This window comes from Gymnoscopelus microlampas (genome assembly GCF_963454915.1).
Source record: "Gymnoscopelus microlampas genome assembly, chromosome: 21".
Classification (NCBI taxonomy): Eukaryota; Metazoa; Chordata; class Actinopteri; order Myctophiformes; family Myctophidae; genus Gymnoscopelus; species Gymnoscopelus microlampas.
Genome location: NC_139958.1, coordinates 44,417,952 through 44,438,665, shown reverse-complemented (window position 1 = coordinate 44,438,665; position 20,714 = coordinate 44,417,952). Strand labels below are relative to the sequence as shown.

The following is a 20,714-nucleotide window of genomic DNA, read 5'->3' as shown; positions in this document are numbered from 1 at the left end:
GAGTAAAGAGGTGTCCAATGTGGCAGAATAAAAAAAAAATGTTTTAAATGTATTGAAGTAAAAGTTGTGATGAGTAGGCTATAAACTCAAGTAAAATATAGAAGTATACCAGTATAACACTGGTATTTCTGCATTAATTAAATTAGTGTCCTAACTATAAGAAAACCTGGAGACTGGCAAGTCAATACTGTCTCTAGTATTTTTATTTTTTTTAAATAAGATTTGCCGTGGACACGGACAAGTCTTGCCACGGACACGTTTGTCCGTGTACGCATTGATGACTCCTGTGAGTGTAGTGAAATCCACTTGTAAGTCACTCAACTTACACCACCTGTTTAGAAACAGTGCATATAAAGTGCATCGGGTATTTTAAAACCAGTGCTTCCAACCTCCAACACATAGAAGAATCATGACTAATTGACAGAAAGTGGACAACATGGCAACGGTAGACAAAGACAGAGACAAAGGATGATCCAAGCTGTCCGTACAGGTGCAATATTGGTGATATTATCATCATTTAATACAATCAGATTGCACTTTTCCTTTTCATGAATGGGCTGTCAATGGAGGCAGGGTTGGGAGGGTTACTTTTAAAAAGGAATCCCCTTCAATTACAAATTACCCCAATTTAAAAAGTAACTACTAGTTACTTGCAGTTACTTTTGGATTACTTTTAAGTAAAACTCTATTTAATTAGATAAAACAAGTTTTACCATTGATAGCAGGCCTGGAATTTCGTCATTTTAGGGGCAAGGCCACATGGCCTTTGGTGTTGTCAATGTTTTGAGGGCACAAAGGCTAAATGCCAGGGCAAGAAGGCCATCAAATAAAATGATGATTTTTAAGTCCACGGAAATAATGAATGTAACTTGAAGGTTAAGGATGAGTGTAACTATCTGTGAAATATAATCCATTTATTTCATAAAATTACCAATATTTATACAAAGTCATAGCCTATTGGTCTCAATATTTGTCACATTCAGCCCTGGACTGCACTGACTGTAGGGGTCACATTAATCACATTTGAATCACAGATTAGAGATTATGTATTTTCCCCACAAGTTATTTTCATTCAAATGAAATGTGATTGAACTTGCACTATTAATGACTTTAAATGTTTCACTATTTAAAATATAGTATTTCTTAATCATTAATAATTATAGCTTGTAGATTGTCTTTTTTCACCATTTTAAATTGTTTTAAAATAATAATAAAAAAACAACAACAGTTTTTCCAACCGACAGTGACAAATTTAGCCTATATATGGTTCTGTATCAGTGTATGGGGCAGTTTGAGCAGATTTCATTCTAATAGGCTATGACTGCCTATGAATTTCATGGGGCTGGGTAGGTCATCCTGGCCTGGCGGTGATCTGCCATTGTGCGCAGCAGCGCAACAGGTGAAGGCAATTAACTTAAACAGGAGCTGCGCACCAAAAACGACTCAAACAATATCAAACTGTCACATATATCTTCTGAAATTAACGTCCCATTTAGATCATTGTTGACACAAAGAGAGCATGTTTGCAAAAGGTTATTTATTGTCCATCAGAGCAGTGAGATCACAGCTTGACTCTACTTTTGTATGATATTAATAGCCTAAACTTTGAATCTGTTTGCAGTTATTCATGTGTACTGCTGTTGATCCGACGTCAGGGTTTCTCTCTCTCTCTCTCATGAACAACCTGTTAAAAGGAATTATCCTTATCCTTATCCCCCCCAACCCTCAAAAGTGTTGCTTGGCTTCTGCGCATTATAAGCTGGAATACAGGCTTAAAAACAGGCCAAACCTACCACTGGTTATGTGCAGCGCCCTGGCTGTTTCCACGTATCCATTACAGCCTGTGCGCTTCTGGATCTGTTATCCCCCCACCCCCCCTTGTCGCTAACTGTACCTGACTGTTAAGTTATGTATAGTGGCCAAACTGGTTCTGTAACAACACTAGCCAAGCCACTGGACATGGTCATTAGAACCATCAACCATGGACTCTCTCACTGAATGAAAGGAAGGGATTGCGTCGCGACTAGCGTTGCCATGTCTGCTTATTAGGCTATAAGCGATCTGTTTTTCTGTGAAGTTGCTTGTAAATATTGGTTGTTGCGGGCTGCTTTTTATTCGATGAGAGCTTGTGAACGGCTATTTTCAAATATTCCTTAAAGGAGTAGTTCACCCAAAAAATGACTTATTTTCTATCAATTGCACACCCCATGAAGCCTTTATTTTTGTTTTTGTGGCATTCGTAAGCCAATAATTTGATTCCCGTCTCCTACCGGCTAATGTATCCGGTAGAAGACACAAAGTAGATTATTTGTGTCTCCTGCCGGATACACACCCGGTCATCAAATTATTGTTTTAGGAATGCCACCAAAAAAAAAAATCCATTAATTCAAGGCTTCATGGGGTGTGCAATTGATAGAAAATACGTCATTTTTTGGGTGAACTCCTCCTTTAAGCACTTTAAACATGTTCAAATGTTTAAAGTGCTCATGTGGCCTAATGGCCTAATAATCATGTCTTTTGGGCTTGTTTTCATAGACCTGATTGCTTATTTCTCTCGCAAAATCTGGCAACACCCAGAGGAAAAATCTGCTTCTCATTTTAATCTCAGATGCTTCTCTTGAGCAACCAGCTTTTATTTCTCATTTGAAGATCACTTAAAGATCACCTATGGATTTTATGGCTCCTAACTTGAATACTAGGATCCGTAAGCGAGACATAGGGGGAGACAGCGGTATATACATTAGAGCTGTATTTGAGAGATAGATGAGGAATAGACAAGATACAATAAGAGCTGTATTTGGGAGATAAATGAGACATGGGCGAGATACATTAAAAGCTGTATTTGAGAGATACATGAGACATAGGCGAGATACATTAAGAGCTGTATTTGAGTGATAAATGAGGCATAGGTGAGATCTCCCTATTGGCTTTGTTAAGTCTCTTTAGCTTCTCATTGAGACATACATTAGCAATAATTGAGATTTAATTTCCCATTTCTCATTGAGGTATAAATGAGTGAACATGCTAATAAATATTTAAAAAACAGCATTAATTGTGGCAAAAACACATTTATTGAAGTATCCACAAACAGCAGGCAGCTTTAACATATATTTATATGTACAAAAACAAAAATGTATTGGCATCAATTTACATAAAAGTTGAAACTTAGGTATACTGGGAGTGGGGAGACTAAAACTAAGACGAAAAATGTTCTACCTTTTTCCACTGACAAACTAAATGGAAACTAAATAAAAGCTATGATGACTAAATATACTGACAATTTCGTCAACAAATAACTAGACTAAAATGTTAGGAAGGGACTAGTGGACAAGCGATCTAGTATATGTCATCTTACAATTAGTTGCATGCTGAAAATTGCAGATCTACAAGCTCACGTGTCGCGGTGCAACGTGTTGTGAGCTTGTAGATTGGCTATTTTCAGCAAGTGTAAAAACAGTCATTACGACGGCATCAAGGCCCGACAAAATACATTTTTAGTCGACTAAATCAACTGTAGATTTAGTCGACTAAAATCTTATGACATTTAGTTGACTAAAACTAGACTAACACTAAAACATTCCAGGTGACTAAACTAAGTGAAAACTATTCAATTCAAGAGACTAATGACTAAAACTAAAATCTGCTGCCAAAAACACTGGGGAGTACATAGTCCTTTGCAGCACGGCTTCGGCACTTGTTGGTCATGGCTTTCTTCAAGCCCTCTTCACTGAAACCATTGGTCCATGATGCCAGAGAGGAACACCGCAAGACGTAGTCTGCAGACAGAGAAGATGACATGACACAAGTCAGTCAACATGGGTTTCCCCCGGTTAAATATATACATTTTAAAGACTATATGACTCTACAGACTGAGCACAGCATAGCCACAGACGAGGCCAACCTGGTTCAGAGTGTACTGTACGTCCCACCAGCGCAACATGTTGGAAAATGCATTTTTTTTACTGCACAAAGGCAGCCAAATTGCCCAATGATAATGTATTGGTGACATCATAAATTGAGAATATAATTTACAAAACCAAGATTTGTCAAGGATCAAGTATATTTATATGTCCCAAGCTGGGCCTTTCACAGCAGATAATAAACGCCCTAAAACACAATACAGTAAGACAGACATGTGTATATTGTCACAAGATACCCCCAACAATCTTCTTAGCCCCCTTAAAAGGAGAATTCCATGCTAGAATGCTTTCTTACCTTTCTTTGTAGTTGTTACGTCCCCACCAAAGAGGTCCAGGTGTTTATTTTGTGCAAAAACTCCTTATTGCCTATTTCCCCTACCGTAGGCCCTCAATGAATTGCATTGAATGGGAATTGAATGGGGCTATGGGGTGTTGTGCTAATTCGCTTATTTCCATCGAAATAAGTAGTAAAGTGTGCCGCTTGGGATATTATTTACATTATGGAAAGAGGATATATACAAAAATAATAATAATTTTGAGCAAAAGAAATAAGCGAATTAGCACAACACCCCATAGCCCCATTCAATGCAATTCATTTAGGGCTCATGGTAGGGGAAATAAGGCCAATAAGGAGCTTTTGCACAAAATAACACCTGGACCTCTTTGGTGTGTACTTAACAACTACAAAGAAAGGTAAGAAAGCCTTTTAGTATGGAATTCTCCTTTAAGGGCATTTTTCTGTCTAATACCTAGATTATCATACCAGCAAATAGCAGCAAAGTATATGACAGATTCAATGAAGGCTCTATATCATTGATTTGTTTACCTGAAACCTGGCTAACTTCCTTAAACAGAAAAGGCACTGCTGGCCTTTCTTGCAAACAATTTCAGTATTGGAATCGAATTTCAGACGATTGTCGATTATGGTCCCAAGATATCTATAAGTGGTTACCAACTCCACTGACTGGCCATCTATAACACTACTCTGAGGAACTAGTGGTGTGACAAATACTTACTGAACAGTGCATCCCTCTTCGCCTCATCCAGTTTGTTCTTCCCCTCTGGGATGACACCATGCTTTCCGCATATGACGGCATTGCGGCACTCCTCATGGGTGAAGAACACCTCGAACAACGCGTGGAATAGCCTCTTGCAGTCCTTCCTGGCACGCTGGTGTATGGCTGCCAGCTGCACAGAGGAAATCAACTGTCCACAGCCTGTGAATAGAGAGCGAGCAATTAACCAACTGCATTTTAAGACATCAGTTTTGCACTTGTAAGGCTCAGCTACATTGACCCCTTTCTGCGCTCAGTGCACCATGAAAACAGACAACTGTGACCTTCTGAAAACTTCACTATCTAGTTGCAGCTCACAACACGGATCACTCGCTACCAAGAACGTCAGGTTCAGTGTGAAATGTATGGCAAACGTAAACATCCATACCTGGATATAGCTCCTGCTGCCCGAGACTGGACACTCCAGACTCTAGGTCACCAGGGTGATAAAGCCCTTCAGTGCGTCTAGTTGCTCAGAGCCTAGAACAAAGACAAAAAAATCGGAGTCTACTGAGTGTATTTGTAAAACAATAAGATTGAGTACTGTTCTATATAGCTCTACAGTATATTCTGATAGCAGTCATTGATGAGTATTTGTTCAGTAGCAGGGGTCGATCTCCCCTGCTCTTCAGTAAACAGAAAATGTAGGGATATTTTGAGATACCAAAGTTTTCCAGTCATGTCAGAGAACTCACAAAAGAGGTACAGGATAAAGTAAAGTTTCAAGTGAGACAAAGACATTAGCAGACAACTGAAAACTGCAACATTACAGGCAATAAAACTTACTGATACTGGAGAGCACAGTGGTTATCCTCCTCAACTGGAGCTGGAGCTTCTCCACCTCAAACCGACAAGAGTCGCAAGGCTGCCACCCTTGACCCTCTGGTATGCTCTGGTCCGATGGATTTGGTTGACCTGGAAAGATTGAAAGCACGTCAAAAACTGTAAAGAAAAGTAAAAAAAAAAAAAAAGTAGAATGCAAAACTCATCTATGAATCCTGAATTTGAAGGACAACAGTGCCAAGTCTGCTGACACTTAGCTGAGGAACCACACCTTCTACTGGAGCATCACTGGACGGAGATGGAGGTTGCAGTACACTGGGTGTTTCTTGGTTCCACTGATCCAAGTCCATATATGTAGCTGCATACGGCTGTGCAGAAAAGAGAAAAGGCCCTTAATTGTACTTGGTCAAAAATCATCAAAACTATAGGCTACTATACAAGCTCATAGCGCAGCACCGAGTGCTGTGCTCCGAGCTTGTAGGTCTAAATGGGTTAAGAAAGACATACCTCATCAACAGGTCGGCAGGCCTGTGTAGAAGAGGCTGGAGGGTATGGCTGTAGATCGGGGTAAAAGGTATCACAAGGTTGCAGAGACATAGAAAAGTAACCTTAGTTTGTAGTCTGTCAAAGATCTTTAAAAAATAGCTATGCCTTTATGCAATGCATTGTGGATTTTAGATAGACCAATCAAAAGCAATGTGGAATGTAATACAAGTCACAAATAAATTCAATCTAAAGAAAACATACCTCTTCAACAGGTCGACAGGCCTGTGTAGAGGCCGGAGGGCATGGCTGTAGACCATAGTTAAATGGGTCATAAGGCTGAGAGACAGAAAAATGACATTAGTTTGTAGTCTGTCAAAGATCAGTACAAATACATTTACTAAATGAAGTTGTGTTCAATGGAGTGTTGTGTTCATCACATAACATTCACCACAGTATAAATACACCCGAGATCAGTTGACTCAAATGAATTCCCCCCTCCTCCCCAACAAACCTTCTCATCCACAGCTTTGCCCTGCGATACTGTTAAATTTGAGCAGAAGGTGTGGTCTCTTACTACTAGTGAACCAACACTTACAGTATATCTGAAATGTTACAAAGTCACAACTTAAATGTAGACATTAAATGTATTGAAAACATTTTACCGTGTCAAGAGCTGGGCAGAGGGCCTGGGGAAAGACCGGTGTGGCCCAAGGGCTAGCCCCACTTGAAAACGGATCATAAAGCTGGAGACATAGCAAAATAACATTAGCGGTAGTTTGTAGTCTGTCAAATTGAAAATCTACAGCCAATTGTAGATTAACTAACCAACACTTACGACATTTTTATCTTTAACCCATTTTGTACGGGACTCCTTTTGGTGTTTTAAGCATTATGTTATACTTTAGCTATTGAAAAATAGCAGATCTACAATCTCATAGCCCGGCACTTTTTGAAAAAACGTGAAAATGTAGTGCTTTGTAAATGTAAAATGTAAATCTTTGGATATATTTTTTCAGAGCGTTTTTAACTGACATCTTTGCTTCAGGGGGGTCCCTGGAACAACATATTTTCAGATGGTGGTCGGCGGCCAATTACATATAATCTTGGGGGTCCTTGACATAAAAATGTTTGAGAATGACTGACATAGAAACAGGGTTTTTTCAGAAAACTGTCAGGATTTAGAAGACATTTGTAGAATCGTTCCCAGGTCTAAATGGGTTAAGTAAAGACCTTACATAGTATTGAAAAGAACATTGTACCGTGTCAGGAATCTGTGGACAGAAGCCCTGGGTATGGACTGGTGTGATGGCCTTAGGGCTTGCTAGCTGTGGTGCAGACCATTGAGCAGAAGGCTGGAGAGACATGAAATCTAACATTAGAAAAAAATATCTGAAAATAAACCAAAACAAAAAAAGAGAAAAAGGGCATGGAACCAAAACTCTTGAGGCATAAAACTCACACGGCAAACAAGTCCGTTAAGGAGATGTCAAAAGTCCATTCAGGCAGGATGTCTAAACCAGCAGGCATCCACCGGGGTGAGGAACTCATGGTTGGAAATCAGTGACATGACAATCTGGAAGGGCACAAAAAAGAACAATATAAGTATTGAAAGCTGATTATGAGGTGTAGGTGGGAAGACAAGCAGAGAAGGTCAGGTATCTACAGGGCTGAGAATTGGGGACAGTTGTCATGTGAGACAGGTGATGAGGAAAGGTGTGTGGACAGTTAGAAGATGGCAGGTCTGGGGAGGTGAGGGGCAATCCAGAAACTGCCCTGTGATCCTTTCTTCTTACATTAGTTGACTTTCCCTTTTCTGAACAACACCTAATAGGTAAAGTCCTTTTGCACACCTACTTACAAAGGACATGCAGTTACACAGGAGATGACAGCCAACGTAGAGAAGAAAATAAGTGGTCCTGCACACCATATTCAATTACTTAAGATTTATTTGCTTAACTACCTAATGAAGGTCAGCTAATCGAAACGTTCTTACAAATAGATAAATAAAATGTAACTTAAGACAGTGTTCTGACCACTTCTTTACTTCTGAACAACTCCTAAAATCAGAGCCTGAGATAGAGATCTAAAAAAAACTAATTAAGTAATAAAACTCTACTAAAATATGACCATGACAATGTCATTCATATAGTGGGGAAGAGAATGGTCCAAATGTTTTGCACATAACTTACACTCAAAGCCAATCGAAGTCCATCAATTGCTTCAGGAGGGAGGAGACAGGAGGACAAACCCACTTTTCTGGCTGAGCAGCTTTGTTGTTTGGTGCCACCACCAAATTGCGCCAATGGGTTGATCCCAACGAAACATCTGAAATCACAAAACACATATGGAAAAGGTGCACTCACAGCTGTTCTACAAGAGAGCACATCTTTTGAGTTACACATGATGGTTCTACTTCAAGCAGAAAGTTACCTTTGAATGAATTCCAGTGTGTAACAGGCGTGCTCCTCCTGGTACACCAAAGTTGTAATAACTGGAAAACTGCCATTCCAGCCAGGAAGTTGATCTGTGGAGCCACAACGACCGACCTCAATGCTCAGCATCCATTGTGTAGCTGTGAGAACTTCACCTAAAGATAATTTGACATATATGGTTTGCATGTTAACAGTGTTTGTCTGTTGCTTTCCACATAACAATAGACTGTTAAACTAAAACATGACCTCCATATAGTCTCCGTATTTGCAATGCTTTAAAACAGATTAGAAAAAAACAGTAAAAAGTGTGCAGACTAAACTCAGTGTTAATTTAACTGTCTTAAGCAGGGGTCTTCAACAGGGGGTCCGGGACCCCTAGGGGGTCCTCAGAATAACTACAAGGGGTCAGAATTACTACAGGGGGTCCACCAAATCTTTGTGTGATATGATTATATGTTAATTTAACTGTCTTAAGCAGGGGTCTTCAACAGGGGGTCCGGGACCCCAAGGGGGTCCTCAGAATTACTACAGGGGGTCCGCCAAATCTTTGTGTGATATGATTATTTATTTTACCTTAAACAATTGAACCTTAGCATCCCTTTTGTGAGGAGAACTTATGAAACACAATTTTATACAATATAGAGGGGGTCCCTGCCTCATCTCTCTCTCAGCTAGGGGGTCCATGGCCTGAAAACGTTGAAGACCCCTGGTCTTAAGGATCCATTCATTCCATTGGTACATTTGTACTCTCTTTCCCTAAATTAAATGATTTTACTTTGTACTGTAGGTTCAAAACAAAATTCATAGATGTAATAATAATAATAATAATAATAATAATGAATTACAGTCAAAACAAATGAGGCCAACATTAGCTCTCACTGATGTGGTCTGATTTATACCTGAAATAAACAATGACATCATGCACCACATGGAAATTAATATGCTAATGCCATGTCTAAGACTGTGTTGCACGCCCCAAAAAAACTGATTTGAAAGCTCACAATGCGTTGCTGTGAGCTTGTAGATCAGTGATGTTTGGGCATGCGTGAGTCTGTATAACCCCCTGTATTATGACAGTCATGACGAAACTTCAACCTGGTGTTTGCACGTTCTCCATGTAATGCCCTACATCTACATTAACGTTCAGATTTCAAATATAAAGTGCTTACCCCATGGCCACGGATGTTACAATCCACTTCGGGTCGGTGTAAGTACCCGTATATTCCGGATTGTTAAAAAAAAAAGCATTTTAATCCGATCGGTGGCCATTTTGTCATAGAGTTATAATGTAACAGAGTGCAGTACTCCTCCCAACCGATAGGGTCAAGTAGTTGAAAGCGTACAGAAATACGGAGAAAATGGCCATCGATCGAATTAAAATGCTTTTTATTGAACAATACAGACGATACGGGTATTGCCGAGTGCCCGAGTAGACTTGTAACATCCGTGACCATAGATTGAGCACTTTATATTTAAAATCTGAACGTTTATGCAGATGTACAGGTTGTAAATGGAGAAAGTGCAAAAAACTGGTTGAAGTTCGGCCGTGACGCTCGTGATGGACGAGCGTCGTGTGATCCATAGCTAATACACGACAAATGCACGACGTTTACGATACTAACAAGTTGGATAACACACTTTAATTCCATAAAGTAATTCATCTTACCTGTTATCTAGTAGAGTAGAAGCACGGAAGCAACTGGTTTGTAAATAAATGTTCTCTTAGCCGACGGTTAGTTTCTCTGGCTGAACCCGACCGGCCGGTTCAAAACTGATAAGCTCCGCCTTGAACAGCTGCGTGACGTAATGACGTAATGTCGCACTGTAGGTCTGGTCAGGTTCTCAACCTGTGGGTCGGGACCCCCAGGGGATCCCCACCTGATTGGGGGGGATCTGTAGGTGGCAGTGACAGTGAAGTGACAATTTAAGTAACCCTTTTAATACCAAAAAAAAAAAAAAAATACTGCATCAAAAGTAATCAACAAACTATATTAAAAAAATGGTCGAAGAAAAAAAAGAAAATAGCTGATCTGCAATAAGAAGTTATAGATTTTTGAAATAGTTCAAAGTTAAGCTTTTCTCACATTTTTCAAAATTTTTTTTTTTAAATTAAAAAACATGTTTTCAGACTCAAAAGAGGACGCTGAATCGAATAGGCTAGGTCTCGATTTTGTATGACCCTTACGAAGTGGTTTAAACAAGCCTTAAAATTTCATAAACTTGGAAGCTTTTTTCACAAACATATTATTATTATTATTATTTTATTTTGACCCTTCCACCCTCTTATTTAGATCATTTTGAGTCGAATGGTAGGTTACACAATAGTCTAGTATTGTTTAATAGGGAAGTTATAGATTTTTGAAATAGTTCAAAGTTTATCTTTTCTCACATTTTTTAAAAATATTTTATTTTTAAATTTAAAAACACTTTTTCTGACTCAGAAAAGGACGCTGAATTGAATGGAATAGGTCTCGATTTTCTAGGACCTAGGGAAATACAAAAGCTCACCAAAAAGATTGGACGTTGACTTTTGTCACAAAAGTTAGCACAAAATCTGGAACTAATCGCTCCAGATATTTTTTAAAAATCTAAAACTTCTCTCCATCCATATTGAGAGTAAGCCGGATATTTTGGCACCAGCCCTGATTTTTTTTGACACTGATAAAGCTCAAAGTTCAGCGAAAAGACTGCAAAGGTCAACTCTTGCTAAAATTTTAGAAATTATATTTTTCTTCGAGACTCTGGTTTTAGACAAATATGATGACACTGATTCCAAATATTTACGTTTTATTTTTCTCGGAAAACAGGAAGTGCCTCAAAAGGCCACTTCCTGGTTGGTTTTAGGGTGTTCCAGGCCCGTGATTTCCCCGATATATTTTTTTCCTAAATCTACACGTAAAATAATGCCAAAAGTCGAGATGATCAAACCCTGATATCAAATCATGATTTAATTATCCTTTAATTGGCTATGGTTCCGGCTTCGCTATCTTGCTCAATATCTCGAATACGATAAGGACTTAGGGTCCACTTTTTGGATATGTTGTAGAACTGGCTGAGACGCACGCATGGATGTCTTGTTTGTCCCGTTACGGCACTTTTTTTTTTTTACTTTGTCCTTTGGTATGGTCTTAAGGTTTAAGACTCTATGAGCCTTCCAAAAGTATAGAAGGTCAACTTAGGAGTGTCGTACCGTGACAAACAAGACATCCACGTGTGCGCCTTAGCGAGTTGTACAACATATCCAAAAGGCGGATTCTAAAGATGTATGGTTATTGAGATATATCACTTTATTGCACGTATTAACTTGACATTGGACCCTAGCCAATTCTCTCGTAGAAGCGCTGCTGCGCTGAAAATAGCAGATCTACAAGCTCACAACGCGTTGCGATGCGACCTGTTGTGAGCTTGTAGATCTGCTATTTTCAAATAGCCAATGCAGCCATACAGATCTGCAAGCTTAACCGAATGACTGTTAAAGAAGTTTGTTTAAATTAGTTTATAAAATGATATATTTTCACAGCGATTATTTATTAGTGTAGATATACATTTATGAGTGGATTATGTGTCCAGATGCCTCTCAGTCAAACAATGCTTGCTCCGCAGGTCTAGGATGGAATAAACGGGTGCAGCCAACGTCAACAACTGGTCTCGACCAGACGTGAGATTTCAGCGTACCGTAGGATAAAGCCCACGTCAGGATATATTGATAAATGCCGAAAGGTGCGGTGATCTCGCCGTACGCCCATTATTTGGGCTGCACCGCGTTGATAAATGAGGGCCAAGGTGTGGGCCAACATGCATGCTGTTTGTCTTTCAGAAGGGGGGGGGGGCTGTATGGTGTTAAAGGCGCTTCGAAAATCAAAAAATAATATCCTCACAGCACCACTTTCCTTGTCCAGGTATGTACTGTAGTCGAAGCTATTGAGGTCAGAATTAAAATCCCTGTATAAGGTTGCAGGCACCCCAACTTTAAGGTGGTTCCCTAGGCCTAGTAGAGCCTAGGGAAGTTGAATCGCATTCATTTTAATTGTTTATGATACTAGTCACCTATTTCTTGGATTATGAACGTTGTCCCAAACGTTCATAATCTATCACGTGGTTTCCCAGTTTTTGTTGCCAGACCCAGGGGGTCGGCCTACATGAGGCTTTGTCCGTCCCCCTTTCGTCCATACATGGGCATAACTCGGTCCCTTTCGTCCTTACATGGGCATAACACGGTCTGTCCCCCTTTCGTCCATACATGGGCGTAAAAGTCTGTCCCCCTTTCGTCCATACATGGGCATAAAAGGGAATTTATTCTGGGTCTGGCAGAACCAGGTCTCCTGGTCTTGTTGTATTTGTATTTCATAGTAAGTCCCAGAAATAATGAATTAATTCCTTATTGGTGTCAAATGAGATATCCTGAAGGCTTTAACAAATTGTTAATAATAACTGAAATTAAATTACTGATACTGGACATTTTGTCTTGTGGAAAAAGGAGAAATGTCCAATTACATTGGACTTTTTTAGATTTGAACATAAATGGTAAATGGTGCATTTATATAGCGCCTTTATCAAAGGCACTTTACATAGATTGTGCATCAATTCACCCATTCACACACCGATGGCGGCGGAAACCATGCAATGCACCAACCAGCACATCAGGAGCAATATACTGTAGAGGTTCAGTGAAACCGGGTTTGAACTGGCAACCTTGTGGTTACCATCCAGCCACAGTGAGCCACTCTACCCCTGAGCCACTGCCACCCATAAATATGAATAAATATGCTTATAATGACTTAACTATTATATAATTGATATGTGCTAATTGGATCACCAAAATGATTTGTCTATGATGAATAATAAATTAAGGAGTCTTTTGAGTCATTTCTAGTGGTCAGACTTTGGTAGACTTTTGATATGTTATGAATAATTAAGGTCTGGTGCCTATCTGAGTCTTATGGGATTTGATCGATCTCAGTATTAAAGAGCTCTAAATGAGATTATGTTGAGCTCTCACTCTGAACTATATTTGAGAAGCAACAATTCTGCTATACTGAGCAACATTTAAGCCATTTTTGATATCTCCTGTATAGCTCAACAGAGCTCCATCTGAGACATACTGAGTCTATTTCTCAGGAGAAAACAATGAGAAACATACATTTGAGATGCAACAATGCTGCTACATTGAGCAACATTTAAGCCATTTTTGAGATATCCTGTATGGCTCATCAGAGGTTCCATCTGAGACATACTGAGTTTATTTCTCAGGAGAAAACGATGAGAAACAGGAGCCATAAGCTGAAATCTCCTTTTTGCCTCACATTTATCTCATTTATGGCTTAAGAAACAAATGAGCCAGAGATGAGAGCTCAAACTTGGATTATGCTTTCCTCTGGGCACTGGTCGCAGGTTTAGCACAGCTGTCTGCTATGAGATGATTGAGAGAGAGAAAAAAAGAACAGGAAAACCGCTCGCTTATCCTCTGTTCTTTAATTGTTGTTCTTCAGTGGTGGAAGAAGTAATCAGATAGTAAAAGTAGCAATACCACACTATAAAACTACTCTGTTACAAGTACAAGGCATCAAAATATACTCAAAGTAGGCCCATCAAAAGTAAAGGTATTAAAATGTTGAGCTTGTAGTATCAGTATCTAGTAACTAAAGTTTTCAAATAATTGTAGTGGAGTAAAAGAACAATATTTGCAATATTTGCCTCTGAGATGTAGTGGAGTAGAAGAGAGAGAGATAGATTACTCTAGTAAAACTCAAATCTTTACTAGTACTTGAGTAAATGTAATTAGTTACTTTACACCACTGTTGTTCTATAAATATAATTTACAGTAGTGAAAACGTGGCTTAAAACATGCTAATAATTACCTAACCACCCACACATTACCAAGTATTGTTTAACCATTGTTTAAGTTCAAATTGAATTATTCTACTTAAAATGGTTTATTGGTTTATTTATGGTTTGTTTTTAATGTCAATAATTAAAGTAGCTATTCTTCTTAATATATAAAAAAAAAGTGATATACGTAGTTAGTAGCAGTGACTGAGACAACAGATTGAAAAACAATGCTGTATAACTGAATGCGTGTGAGCGCGCATGCACGTCCGCAACTGGTTACGGCCCACATCAAGTCACCATTTGACCAATGTGGCCCGGACCCCAAAATGAGTTTGACACCCCTGACCTAAAGTATGTGGTCTACAGTAACAGTATATTAGGCTACAGGCTGACTTGATTTTATTTTATTTCTAATATGTAGTATTGGAAGATTAGTGCTTACCTTATTACTGTCTACAGAGTTTGTCTTTGAAGAAACAAAAGTCCAGACTCTAAGTGTCGTCAACATGGAGGACTGAGAAGTGATTCCTGTAAATGAAGAACACTCCTCTTTCTGACTGCTGCTCTGAAGGAGCACGTCACAGCGCTTGGCAGTGGTATAAAGTAACTAAGTACATTTACTCAAGTACTCTACTTAAGTACAATTTTGAGGTACTTTTACTTCACTGGAGTATTTCCACATTTTCAATTATTTATACTTATACTCTACTACATCTCAGTATTATATATATTATATAATATTGTATTTTTACCCCACTACAATTATTTTTAAACTTTAGTTACTACACCCTAACCACTTTAGCCCTATATATTCTTCGGCTAATTGAAAATAGCCGATCTACAAGCTCACAATAGTGAGCTTGTACATCTGCCATTTTCAAATGCATACATTTGAAAACTTGTGAAATGGGACATTCTGCACGATGACTACTTTCTACTTTTGGTACTTAAAGTGCATTTTGTTAACAATTATTTTGTTCTTTTACTCAAGTAAAGTTTGAATATGTGTATTTCTACATTGCAGTATTGATACTTTTACTTAAGTAAAGGATTTGCGTACATTTTCCACCACGGGCGCTTGGTCTCTGTTCACCTGTTTATTGTGGGCAACTGGTGGGGAGAGGCAACAACACGTGCATGTCAAACTCTGCATGGATTAAATGATACTCCAGCTGTTATGTCATGAAAAAGGTGCGGAGGAACTGCCACAACATAATGTTGCTCAACCAGTCAGGTCAACAGGTAGGAAGAGCAACATCACATGCACACATCTTAACCACAAGGGAGAATGGTTCCCCCAGAGGAGAGTGTTGTTGTTCAAACAAGGTGTTAAATATAACAAGATATCTCAACAGTACATATTGTCACTGTGTGGCAGAAACCTAACTCCATGTTTCAGCTTTTATTTTTTGTTTCCGCCAGGCCTTCAATTCCATGCGTGTGTGTGTGTGTGTGTGTGTGTGTGTGTGTGTGTGTGTGTGTGTGTGTGTGTGTGTGTGTGTGTGTGTGTGTGTGTGTGTGTGTGTGTGTGTGTGTGTGTGTGTCCTTCTGTCTAATCTGTTGGCTTGTGCAGCCAAACTGTGCACACACACTCCCTGGATGCCAATTCAGAACCTCTGCCCCAAATGTTTCACATGGGCCTGTTATAGCGCCACCAGGCGGCTGATTTTTTTCACCCAAAAAAATGTATATTACTCCTACAAATGTTGTCCAAACATCACACAAATCCGACCTGCAATCTGGTTTACTGCAAGTCCCACACTAAACCAGATATAGCACCTGGAGCATGTGTGGTCATGCTTTAGCAAGATATGACTATTATGTCTACATATTATGTCTACATTCAGAGGAGGCCATAATTTCCCCTACAGTGTACAGCGGAATGTCTCTCTCTCTCTACCCTGCCCTTTCTCTCCCCCTCCCCCTCCCCCTCCCCCTCCCCCTTCCCCTCTCTCTCTCTCTCTCTCTCTCTCTCTCTCTCTCTCTCTCTCTGTCCCAACCTCCCTCCCTCCCTCCCTCTCTCTCCCTCTCTCTCTCTCTCTCTCGTTTTCGCTACGTGCGCAGCTCGTTGCAAAATAAACAATAAACTCTCTCTCTCTCTCTATGTGTGCAATTCCTCTCAATTGCACCCCCCCCCCCCCATCTCAATGGAAATATTACAGACTTAAATACTAATATTTTTTTTTTATCCATTGTCAGCTGTTCTTATCAATGATGGACAAAACCTCCTAACTCCACTTGAGCTGGATTGGGCTAAAGTGGTGATAATATAATGACACTTGCAAGTATCACACAATATATAAAGTCACAATACCAACTTTGATGAGGCAGTATTGCTTTGTTTTAAAAATATGTTTTTTAAAGGTTTTTGTAATTTCCTGTTTTGAATATGTGAAGTGTATTGTCTCCACCAGGCCGAAGGCGTGGCCGAGACTATGTGTCCGTCCATTCGTCCGTCCGTCCGTCCGTCCGTCCGTCCGTCCGTCCATCCGTCTGTGACGAACTGCCAGGGTATGGTCTGTGACAGACTGTCAGGGTATGGTCTGTGACAGACTGTCAGGGTATGGTCTGTGGGGGTGGAAAAATTATCAACTTTTGAGATGTCATGACCCCGAAGATGTATAGGCCTGTGGGATGGCTGTTTGTGAAAAAATATTCCTTGATGGTGCCTCGTACTGGCCTTCGTGTGTGATTAACATGTCTCTGAACGATTGCTTTTCAACTGTGTTGAATGACACCATCTCTTCAAATGTATCTGGTCCCTCTTATATTTACTGCCTCACGCAAATGCACTAACAATGGATGTCTGTGCTGTGATTGATTTGGCTGAGATTTTCCAGCAAGACACAATTTGGCAGCCTCACTTTTCTGTTGCGTTTGCATCTGAGAGTGTAGATTAGAGGTGTTGCCTACAGATGCTTGCATCTTACCCAGACAAAGTTTACAGATAACCTCATTAACATTCTCAGTAGGGCTGACCCAGATAGTTCAAATGTTCAACACTTCGTTCGATGGCACAGGATTCAAACGTGAAAAAAAATGACCAATTGTGTTTTTTATTTTAAATATATTTTTAACACTTTTCTGTTATATATTCATCAATAATAGGTATTAAACTATCAAAAGCTTGATTGGCTCAGATCAGGCATCAACAGTATTTTTTTTTATTACATGTTTTATTTGTTGTTTGCTATACCTGGCGCAAACCTTGTTACCAACACTCAGGAACCTGAAAAAAGTACATTAACGTATGTTTTAAATATAATTCCTTTACCATTAGGTTAAAGAAGTAACATTCTCTCTGAATAACCATTTGATTTCAGATATGAATTTATTTCAAGTAATTTAAGCAACTTTTGAAATCTATCTTGCACAACTTTTCAATAGTGGCATGTTTCACTTTACTAATTTAAGTATTTGTTTTCTAATTTGCTCTAACCCATTATGCATAATTACTTAAACTCTTTAACCTCTTTTAGCTGGCAGCTCACATACAACACATGACAACAACACATACAATAAGAACACAAACAGTTTGGGACAAGTCATTTGTGGCAAGGAAAGGAATGTACAGCCGTTGGAGTGTGACTCATTCCCTTTACTTTGGAGAGTTGTACAAACACTCCCCCAGGCAGAGCATGAGAGGCGGCGTGCACAATGATGCAATACAGAGGAGTCTGTTAAATGAGTTAAAGGTAGACATACTATATTTTGTGGTTTAAACTAAACGTTTTTTGTAAAAAAAAAAAAGCTCCAACACTGGACTCTTTTAAAGGACGACTTCGCCCATTTTCATATAATTGGTCCTCACTAATGCTCATGATAAAATGGTGAAAAAAAATCCTACTCGGTCTGGTACTTTGTAAATATGTAGATAACTTGTTTTTGGCCTTCTATTGTTCTCTGTTGATCTCCTTCCCACTTAACCCCCTACCCCTCTTCTTTTTCTCTCTCCCCACTCTTCTTTCTACGGAATTTAACGTTGCGATGGGAGTGTTGTACAAAAACGAATTTCACCCACTTTTTTACCTTGTAAACCTGTGATGTGACAATAAACCTGATTCTGATTCTGATTCTGTGTGTCAGACAGGGTTTCCGCTAGGCATTTTGTGGGCCGGCCACCTTGACCGACAGGATTATATTTTACCGGCCAAAGAATACATTTATCGGCCATAGTATAATTACCGTCACATGCATGTTTGCAGATACATGCACCCAACTGATCGTTACACCTTGTTACATTAGCGCAGCGCTTCTTTCCACTTCACATTATGCAATCTGTTCCTGTTATTATAGTTAACTAAATGATATCATATCTACTCCATCATGCAGAGATGTTGCTTGCCAAACAATAACTGAATAAAGTGGCCAACTGGCCGTGAGTGAACTGCTGCGCGACACCATATGTTGCACAGTATAAACAAATTAATATATGTTTTGGCCTTTACATCTTATTCAACCTTAATATGCAAAACCTTTTGATTAGTTTTGTTAATGTTATACATGAATGATGGCGCAAGGGAGGTTGATTACTTGCCTTAGTTGCCTGCAATGTGTGTCACCAACTTTCACCACTAACACTTTATCCATTGCAGACAGACAGTCACTGTGCTTGCTTGTATAATATCCATGACCCATAGTTTGGGTTTTGACAGGTTTTACTGTCAAAACCCGCACTGTCTGTGGCACAAACACAGCAGGCTGTCAGGAATTAAACCACACTGACATTGTCAGATCTCAGATCATGATACAAACTTTAAATCGTCGCCTTGCTAAACTAATGGCCTAAGTCATTTTTTAAAAAGTTTTTCAGGAAAAATAAAAAAATTATCCAAAACAAAACTATATGATATTTCTTAATCATTTCACCCAAAATGTTTATAACAAATTATGACTATTTAAATAGAAATAACACTGTCTGTCAGTTATGTAACATAAGAGATTTAAATAGGTTTAAATAGGATTAAATCTTCCTAAAAAAATAAAAATTACAAAATGGCCTAAATCATTTGGCTTAAGTCACAAAACCTGTGACTTAGGCCAAAAAAAAGGCCTATTTTGGCCTAAGTCACACTAGGGAGTTAGGCCATTATACTAAAAGGGGAGGGAACAGCATGATCCTTTTCAAATAGGAGATAGGCTATTTTACCAGAGGTGGCCAGTGTCATGAGGAGCTGACTTAGGCAAAAATATAATTTTCCTCAAAAAATGACTTCATAGGCCATTAGTTTAGCAAGGTGACGAAATGATTATGATGGGTTTTAATGGCTGGACTACTTTAATCAAATAATTATATTAATAATAGGCTTAAATGATAAAATAGCCAATTAACAGCATTTTCCCAGTCGGCCACGGTGGCCGGTGATATTTTTAATTAACGGCCAATTAAACATTTTATCGGTCAATGACCGGTAAATACCGGCTAACGGAAACACTGGTCTCAGAGGAGGGCTGTGGACAGTTCAGAATCCCGTCTACCAGTGACATCATCGATGGGGAATCCAAGCTAATAGAAACTGCAGGATTTCTGTTCCTGGAAAGTTACAATGCAATAATAGAAGCCATTGTTCTGGCGTTAATAAAAATGTAAATAAAAAATGTTGGGAAAAAAAAATCCTGCTTAACAATGATGTCACTGGTAGACGGGTGTCTGGACTGTCCACAGTCCTCCTATGAGACACAGACCGAGTAGAAAGAAATGGAACCATTTTATCATGAGTATTAGTGAGGACCAAATATATGAAGATACAGTAGGTTGAAAATGGGTGAAGTCGTCCTTTAAGGCTGCCTTGAAAAGACACCTATTCTCTCAGGCTTATGGCAAATAGTTGTTGTTTTGTTTGGTTGTTTATTTGTTGGTTGTTCATTGTTTTGATGTAATAGTCCAGGCCACTAAGTCCATTTTTATGTTACAATAGTTCACTTTGTGATACAAGCGCCAAATTTGGCATGAACAATGCCTAGGACCTACTTTTGCAGAAAAGCCCGTTAGCCACGCAAAAAAACCCAATATGGCTGCCATTTTCCAAAATGGCTGCTGGCGAAAGACATTTTATGTGTATTTTGACCTGGATTGTGATTGGATTTAGATTATTTTGGTATTAACATATAGTTTTGACTCCCCCCGCCCCCTCCCCCGTTAGCTACGCGGAAAAAAAACTATTTGGCTGCCATTTTCCAAAATGGCTTCAGGCAAAAGGCATTGTATG

General features: G+C 39.2%; 2 protein-coding genes across 2 annotated transcripts in view; both read right to left on the bottom strand.

The window, feature by feature from the left end:
* Positions 1–15,015, bottom strand: part of LOC311037736 (GTPase IMAP family member 8-like) — a 50,093-nt gene extending 35,078 nt beyond the window's left edge. The window contains exon 1 of the mRNA XM_084047008.1: positions 14,948–15,015. The gene's annotated coding sequence lies outside the window, so the exon portion shown is untranslated. The remainder of the gene's footprint in view (positions 1–14,947) is intronic.
* LOC311038260 (GTPase IMAP family member 8-like) overlaps positions 1–20,714 on the bottom strand; it is a 487,341-nt gene that overhangs the window by 70,905 nt on the left and 395,722 nt on the right. The window lies entirely within an intron of this gene.